The sequence below is a fragment of the Terrapene carolina genome, unplaced genomic scaffold, assembly GCF_002925995.2.
Source record: "Terrapene carolina triunguis isolate 2854851 unplaced genomic scaffold, T_m_triunguis-2.0 Scaffold242, whole genome shotgun sequence".
Lineage (NCBI taxonomy): Eukaryota > Metazoa > Chordata > Testudines > Emydidae > Terrapene > Terrapene triunguis.
In genome coordinates this window covers 5,383,227-5,391,521 of record NW_020664593.1, presented here as the reverse complement: position 1 = coordinate 5,391,521, position 8,295 = coordinate 5,383,227, and the positions used below count along the sequence as shown (strand labels likewise).

Here is an 8,295-nt window from a genome sequence, read left to right as displayed (position 1 = left end):
ATAAATTTGTTAGTCTCTAAGGTGCCACAAGTACTCCTGTTCTTTTTTCAGTAGAAATACTGACTTATGGTATCTGCTTATCATGCAGGACAGTCCCAGCTCCTGAGTTCTGTAAATGCTTATTCCAGCCCCTTCTCACAGGTTTTTCAGGTCAATACATGTTTTAGCTTTCCATTAAGCTAACTCTAATTCTTGTCACTGCTTTAGGACACTTGCTTACGCACTAAGCTTAAATTTCCTCTCCACCTTTTCCAAAAGAAAATCTTTTCAACCAACTTTTCAGTCTGCATCCAGAAATGGAACACTGAATTCAACGGCTATTAAGCTTCCACCAACCCCCGCCAAACCAACCCCCCCCCCCCCCCCCCCGCTTCATCTTTTCAAACCAAGAGGAAGCAAGCACATTAGATCTACTTACTGCTGCTGCTCTCTTTCCTGTAGAGGAGTCACTCTGTGCAGAGTTATGGAGATTCCTGTGTGAATGGCAGACAGTTCTCAGCCGTGAAACCCCACACCACAAAGAGACCTTTGTTGCCTCGCACATGCCAGGAAAGAGTCAGCTCAACACCGCAGGGGAAAAAAATTAAGTCAACACTTTCGGCTTTTTTCCACCCCACAGGCCACTCCCTCATCCCTTCCTACATGCTCCTCTTCCCTTCCCCCGCCCCCTTTCTGAGTGTGCAGAGAGCTTCTCTCTATCTTCCAAAGCAAACAGCAGTCTATCCTGGAGGCATTCAGACAGATCTAGGAGGGCAGCTTGCCAAAGATGCTACAATACAAATAATGAACAAAAATAACAGTAAGAAGTCTGAATTATGAAGGATTAAGAGCCTCGTAAACACAAAGAAGATTTTCACCTGAGCCCCCACAGCCTCTGTCCTTATGGAGATTCTTCAAGTACAGCTTCTATCATCCTTACCTAGGTTAATTTGCCTAGCACCATCTTCCAAGCCCTCCTCCCCAGCCACACCCACAGACCTCTCCATCACATTGTCACTATGTCCTAAGACATGCACTTCTTACACCTATCTCAGGCCCTGTCTACACTGGCAAGTTTCTGCGCAGTAAAGCAGTTTTTTGCACTGTAACTCCCAAGGTGTACACACTGCCAAGCCACTTAGTGCGCAGAAACTGCACAGTTATCGCGCTGTAAAAAAACCACCCCAACAAGAGGTGTACAGATTCCTGCGCCAGAGCTACAGTGCAAGTGTAGACGCAGTGTTCAATTACAGCACTGTGATTGGCCTCTGGGAGATGTCCCACAATGCCTGTTCTCACCTCTCTGGTCATCGGTTTGAACTCTACTGCCCTGCCCTCAGGTGACCAACGGTCAGCCCCACCCAATACATTCCTTTTGAATTTTGAAAGTCCCCTTCGTTTGCTCAGTGATGTGTGCAGTGTTCTCAGTGCATCTTTCCAGGTGGCCATGCCTGCTACATGCACCAGGTGATCCCCCGCTTGGAGCAATGCTGAGCCGCTGGACCTCATCAGCATTTGTGGAGAAGAGACTGTACAGTCCCAGCTGTGCTCCAGCCATAGGAATTGTGAGACCTACAGACAGATTTCACGATGCCTGACAGAAAGGGGACATCACCGGGACACACTGCAGTGCAGAGTCAAAGTGAAGGAGCTGCGGAACACCTACCACAAGGCGCGGGAGGCAAACCGCCACTCCGGTGCTGCACCCACAAGCTGCCGGTTCTACAAAGAGTTGGACGCAATACTCGGCGATACTTTGGTGGCTCACGTGCGAGTCGAAAGTGGACTGAGCCAGGAGGAGGAAATCTTGGACAAGGATGTGGAAGGGGGGGACCCAGAGGCAGAGAATGACTCGGAGGTCAGAGATGCATACAGCCAGCTCTTTTCTACCATGGAGGAGGCTAGCCAGTCACTGCTGTTGGATATTGGCAAAGTGCAAACAGGAAAGCAGGCCCCTGGTAAGTTGATTTGATTTTGGGAGTCGCTGAAGCGAGTTGGTTGGGGGAAGGAGGGTTGCAGAAAGCAGGCTTGTCTCCCACCGCGTGCCTAGTTTGAGCGGCGGAACAGGCTGTTGATAGACTCCCTCACTTCACGGGAATCTCCCTCAAAGATCTCCAGGAATATCTCGGGGAGATACTGGGCAGAGCTGCTTTGTTTATTGCCCTATTAATGGTAACTTTCCCGCGCCACTGTGCCATCACCGGGGGGAGGGGAAAGGGGACCATTGCTGCACGCAGGCGAGCCGCACAGGGACCAGGGCGTAAGCTTGGAGAAGACAGGCTTGGAGAAGACCCTCCCTTGATTCCCTGCTCACCCTCAGCAGCGAGATATCTTCCATAATGATCACATCCTGTGGAAAGTGTGGGAACAGGAATGATTATCAGGCCCCCCCAAAGGGCTGGCTCTTCCCAAGATCCACGTGCCCAGTAACAGCAGGGTCTGGGAAGAGTGATTTACCCTGCCCCTGCGGTTACTCACCATTTTGGGGGTCTTGTGGCTCATGTGTGCTTGCCTGGGGTCAGCCAGTTAGTGACAGGTGTGCGAGTACTGGCTGTGTTTTAAATCACTGAATCAGTGTTGTCTGTGCTGCAAACAATACTGCTTCCGTAAAATGTTGCGTTTAAACTTCAGAGAGATGACCTCGGGAGTCCAGCCTCCCCCTTTGTTATTGGCAGCTGAATGGCTGCACAGAATTAGAAAGCGGCCAAGAACTAAGAAGGACTTTCTGCGTGAGGTTATGATGCACTTCGCTGCCGAGAAAAAGGAATTGAAGGAGTGGCAGGACAGCGAGAAGAGGGACTGAAAGGAGAACGTGGCACGCCAGAATGAAGCCACGGAGCAGCTCTTAAAGGTTATGGAGCGCCAAGCAGACACACTCCAGGAGACACTAGCACTGCAAACCAAGCAGCTCCACGCCCGCCTTCCCCTGCAGCCGCTGTCGCAAAACTCTTTCTCATGCTCCCCCCAGACCCTGCTAACACACTCTTATCAACCTTCTGGCTCCAGTCTATACTCGTGACATTCCACTCCTCCCCCCTCACAGTCCAGCACTGCGGACTCCCACTAACCACTGCACTCAACACCCGTCCCTCTGCAGTTTGGCCCTGCTGAAGCACAGCACCCACTGAATTGTACTCCAAAGGAGAAGGCTGGATATGATCCCTGGACAAATCTTTAGCCATCCCAGGACCCCTCCTCCTGGGACCTTCCCTTCCCCCATCCCCACTGATGGTTTTTTTTGGTTTGACTCTCTCCTCCGGTTGTTTTTCTTTTATAAAAGAATTGTGTTGGTTTGAAACCAATCTTTATTCTATTAATTGAAAGCAAAAAGAGCCCTGCAAAGCAACATACAATTATGTTAAACCCACATATTGCATCGTCTGCACCAATCACCTCCTAGCATTACAAGCACTGCACTCCTGAGCATAGCAACAAACATTAGTGGCTTTCAGCTTCAAATTGCTGCCGCAAGGCATCCCTGATCCTTATGGCACCACGCTGCGTCCCTGGTCTCTGGCTGTTCAAACTCAGCCTCCAGGTGCTGAGCCTCTGCGGTCCAGCCCTGAGTGAAGCTTTCACCCTTCCCTTCACAAATATTATGGAGTGTACAGCACGCAGCTATAAGCATAGGAATATTGTCATCAGCCAGGTCCAGCTTCCCATAGAGGCAGCGGCACCAGGCTTTTAAACGGCCAAAAGCACACTCATCAGTCATTCTGCACTTACTCAGCCTGTTGTTGAACTACTCCTTGCTGCTATCAAGTTGCCCCGTGTATGGCTTCATGGGCCACGGCATTAAGGGGTAGGCAGGGTCTCCCAGGATCAAAATGGACATTTCAACTTCCCCTACGGTGGTCTTCTGGTCCAGGAAGAAAGTCCCTCCTTCCAGCTTCCTGAACAGGCCAGTGTTCTGAAAGATTCGTGCATCATGCACCTTTCTGGATCAGCCTGAGTTAATGTCTGGGAAACGCCCATGGTGATCCACAAGTGCCTGAAGAACCATTGAGAAATACCCCTTGCGATTAATGTACTCGGTGGTTAGATGGTCTGGTGCCAGAATTGGAATATGCGTGCCATCTATTGCCCCTCCGCAGTTAGGGAAGCCCATTTGTGCAAAGCCATCCACAATGTCACGCACGTTGCCCAGAGTCACGGTCTTTCGGAGCAGGATGCGATTAATGCCCCTGCAGACTTCCATCAACACGAGTCCAACGGTCGACTTTCCCACTCCGAATTGGTTATCAACCGATCGGTAGCAATCTGGAGTAGCCAGCTTCCACCAGTGCAATCACCACGCGCTTCTCCAATGGCAGGGCAGCTCTCATTCTCATGTCCTTGTGTCACAGGGCTGGGGCAAGCTCATCACACAGTCCCATGAATGTTGCTTTCCTCATCCGAAAGTTCTGCAGCCACTGCTCGTCATCTCAGACGTGCATCACGATATGATCCTACCACTCAGTGCTTGTTTCCCAAGCCCAAAAGCAGTGTTCCACTCTGGTCAGCACCTCCGTGAATGTCACAAGCAATCTCATGTCATAGCTACTACGCGTGGCGAGATCAATGTCACACTCCTCTTGCCTTTGTACTTTAAGGAATAACTCCACTGCCACTCATGACGTGTTGGTCAGAACAAGCTGCATACTGGTCACCAGTTCGGGATCCATTCCTGCAGCCTGAAGAAGCAGGGCGCGCGCAATACAGAAACCGTTGAAAGATGGCGCCAAATGTGGACGGAAGCACAGGGATTGCTGGGATGCAAAGCAATGCATCACAGGCACTGGGACAGGACCCAGGATGCCCCGCGACCCTCTTCAGCTTCCCATAACTCTTAGCGGCAGAAGAGAAAGAGGTGCTCTGTGGGATAGCTGCCCAGAGTACACCGCTCCAAATACCGCTGCAAGTGCCGCAAGTGTGAACACGCTATTGCACAGGCAGCTGACAGTGTGAACACACAACAGCGGTTTCTCTTCAGCACTCTCTGAGCGGCACTGTAACTCCCAGCGCTGTAATTCTGCCAGTGTAGACATGCCCTCAGTATCAGCTAGTCAAAGTCAGTCAGTGGCGTGTCATCAAGGACGGAGTTTTGTGCTCCATACTTCTCTTCAAGTGTACCCCAACAGCCCTGGCAGATTCAGTGAGATATAGGGCTTGTCTACATGAACAATTAGTTTGCAGCAAGCTAGGGTGTGAATCTACCCCACACTAGCCAGCCATGCACTAACTATCTGTGTGGATCCTGCTGACATGCATTAATAGTTTGCTAGTGAGCTCTGACTTAGTCCCATTTCAAAGAGGACTAGATCAAAGCTCACTAACAAACTGTTAATGCATGTCAGCAGTGTCTTCATAGACAGTTAGGCCATAGCTGGTTAGTATGGGTTAGAGTCACATCCAGCTTGCTGCAAACAAAGGCCAGGTCTACACTTCAAACTTACATCAGTATAACTACATTGCTCAGGGGTGTGAAAAATCCACATCCCTGAGCAACACAGTGATACTAACCTAACCCCTGGGGTGGACTGTGCTACATCAACAGGAGAGATTCTCCTGTTGACGTAGTTATCACCTCTCGTGGAGGTGGATTAACTATGCCAATAGGAGAAGCTCTCCCATGTGCGCAGTACCATCTTCACTATAGCACTACAGCAGCTTTAAGTGTAGAGCTGCCCTTAATGTTCATGTAGACAAGCATACAGGGTTTATACCCAAGACTCCTGGTGTAAGAATCCGCAAGGCTAGAACCTAGGACCATGGGGGTTCTGGGCCACTGATGCCTCCACATCACCACTAGAGGCTTAGGCTAGGTGTCCTTGGGAGGACTCCACAAAACTAGGCTCGGCAGGAAGTACTGCCCCTGAAGGACCTGACTGGCAGCCCCTGATAGCCACTCGGTGGGCTGATACTAGTATATAAAACCAGGACGCGATGATGGGGAGCTGTCTGAGCAACCTCCCTGCTTCTGCTTCAGACCCTGCTAGCAACAGATCCTAGACTACAGCTTCTGACCCTCGTTCATCCTTGGCCTCACTATTTGATTGCAGTCTGTAACCTGACACCTAACCCCAGTCTCCTGGTAACCTGACCCTGCCTGCCTCCTGACACCTGACTCTTGGTCTGCCCTGTCTCTGACTGACCTCCTGGCATCTGACCCAACCCAACTCCTGGTGCAACCACTAGGTCAGACTGCCCATGCCCCAGTCATGACAACTGGCTTCTATTCTCAGCTCTGCTACTGACTCTGTATGTGACCGTGGACAAGTCAGACCGAAATTTTGAAGAGTGAGCTTTGAGCTCCTTGGTTTTAGGATGAGATGCTTTGAATCTAGTTTTCAGAGTTGTTGAGCCCCCACAGCCCCAGTTAAAGGCAATGGGAGCTGTGTGTTACTCAGCAGCTCTGAAAAAAATCAGACCTTAGGTGTTTCAACTAGGGCATCCAAAAAATCAAGGCACTCCAAATGAGAGGTTACTTCTGAAAATGTTGGCTTAATTCTGTTTGTTACAGTTTTTCCCATCTGTAAAATAGAGTTGTGACGCATGGCTAGAAAGGGTTAAACATCCTGCAAAATAAATAAACCATAGAAGACATATGGGGAAGATAATGTTTGTGTTTTTGTGTATTTACATATGTATGAGTAGGGTCCACAATGTAATCAACAGTCCCTGTCTATGCTGTATTCTGATAATTCAGAGGTCAAAAGAAGATCCTGTCATTTAAATGAATTGTAAACATGGGACATCTCAGTATTCATCTCTCTTTGAAATGTACTGTGAATGGTGGAGGAACAAACAAAGGGCCGTATGTTAATGGACCTCCTTCAAAGTCATCCTAATTACCAAAGACTTGGCATGACAAAAATGATTATAAATGTACACTTGTGATAAACCTGATATTATTGCTAATGATTGTAACTTTTGTTGCTGATACCAAGAACTGTAAAAATGTACATGTTTTTTCTGGAAAAACCCTTGAACAAGTTGGGAGTGATACATAAGAACTCATTATGTTGTAAAAGCCTTCATGGTTATACTGTCTCATTACATGACAACACACTTTGTGTTAAAGCCTAATAAGGTTGAGGCGTCACAGCTAATGCACAGACATATTTCTAAAACTTTCCACAGCAGAAAAACCACTACAAGCTGGAACTGCTGTGCACAAATGGAAACTGAGGTACTCTGGCATTCAGCCCTGAAGGCTGTGCGGTGTTGTATGTGCTCTCTGAAGCACATTAATGGCTATGTTAAGTCAACACATGCACCAAACCCTGGAATCACTAAAACAGTGGTTCTCAAACTTTTTTACTGGTGATCCCTTTCACACAGCAAGCCTCTGAATGCGACCCCCCCTTATAAACTAAAAACACTTTTTAATATACTTAACACCATTATAAATGCTGGAGGCAAAGCGGGGTTGGGGTGGAGGCTGACAGCTCATGACCCCCCATGTAATTACCTCGCAACACCCTTAGGGGTCCCGACCCCTAGTTTGAGAACCCCTGCACTAAAGTGTTTCACAAAGTATGGACTAAGTTTTTGGCTGGGGCCAAAGCATGCATCAATAATTTGGCCTTACAAAGAATTCAATATAAACACAGCTCATATCAACGTTGGAAGGTCATTAAGATGTATCCAGGAGCTCTAATTTCGCCCTTCCACACCAGTCTCACGTTGGGGGTGTGACACATGGCTAGAAAGGGTTAAACATCCTGCAAAATAAATAACCCATAGAAGACATGTGAGGAGATAATGGTTGTGGTTTTGTGTATTTACATATGTATGAGTAGGGTCCACAATGTAATCAACAGTCCCTGTCTATGCTGTATTCTGATAATTCAGAGGTCAGAAGAAGATCCTGTCATTTAAATGAATTGTAAACACGGGATATCTCAGTATTCATCTCTCTTTGAAATGTACTGTGAATGGTGGATGAACAAGCAAATGGCCTTATGTTAATTCGTATAGCTAAGGACCGGTGATGGACCTCCTTCAAAGTCATCCTCATTACCTTTTGTTCCCTGAGGAATTCCAACTTGTCAAAAGACATGAAATTGTATAAAAGATCCTTGGGTCCCGATTCTGTCATCTCAGATCTGCTTAGGCTTCTTCAGAGGAAGTTTGAGTCGCAAGACTGAGGTCCCAGTTATGCTGGTACGCCCTGAATATGAGATTTGGACATTGGACTATGACCTATGAACTGAATTCTAAAGGAACTCTTTGCAACCACAAAGCTCACCATCTCTGCTATGAATCTGCACCTAAATGAATTGAACTCATGTTTGTATGTATACTGATCTTTTAACCATACTCTCTCTCTCT

The 8,295-nt window shown here is 48.0% G+C and overlaps 1 protein-coding gene across 3 annotated transcripts in view; it reads right to left on the bottom strand.

The window, feature by feature from the left end:
- B4GALT4 (beta-1,4-galactosyltransferase 4) overlaps window positions 1–8,295 on the bottom strand; it is a 53,767-nt gene that overhangs the window by 33,508 nt on the left and 11,964 nt on the right. For 2 of the 3 annotated variants that reach the window (XM_024198403.2, XM_024198405.2), the window contains exon 1: window positions 419–536. The exons of the other annotated variant lie outside the window; for it this stretch is intronic. The gene's annotated coding sequence lies outside the window, so the exon portion shown is untranslated. Of the gene's footprint in view, window positions 1–418; window positions 537–8,295 lie in introns of those variants that run through there. 3 annotated transcript variants of the gene reach the window in all.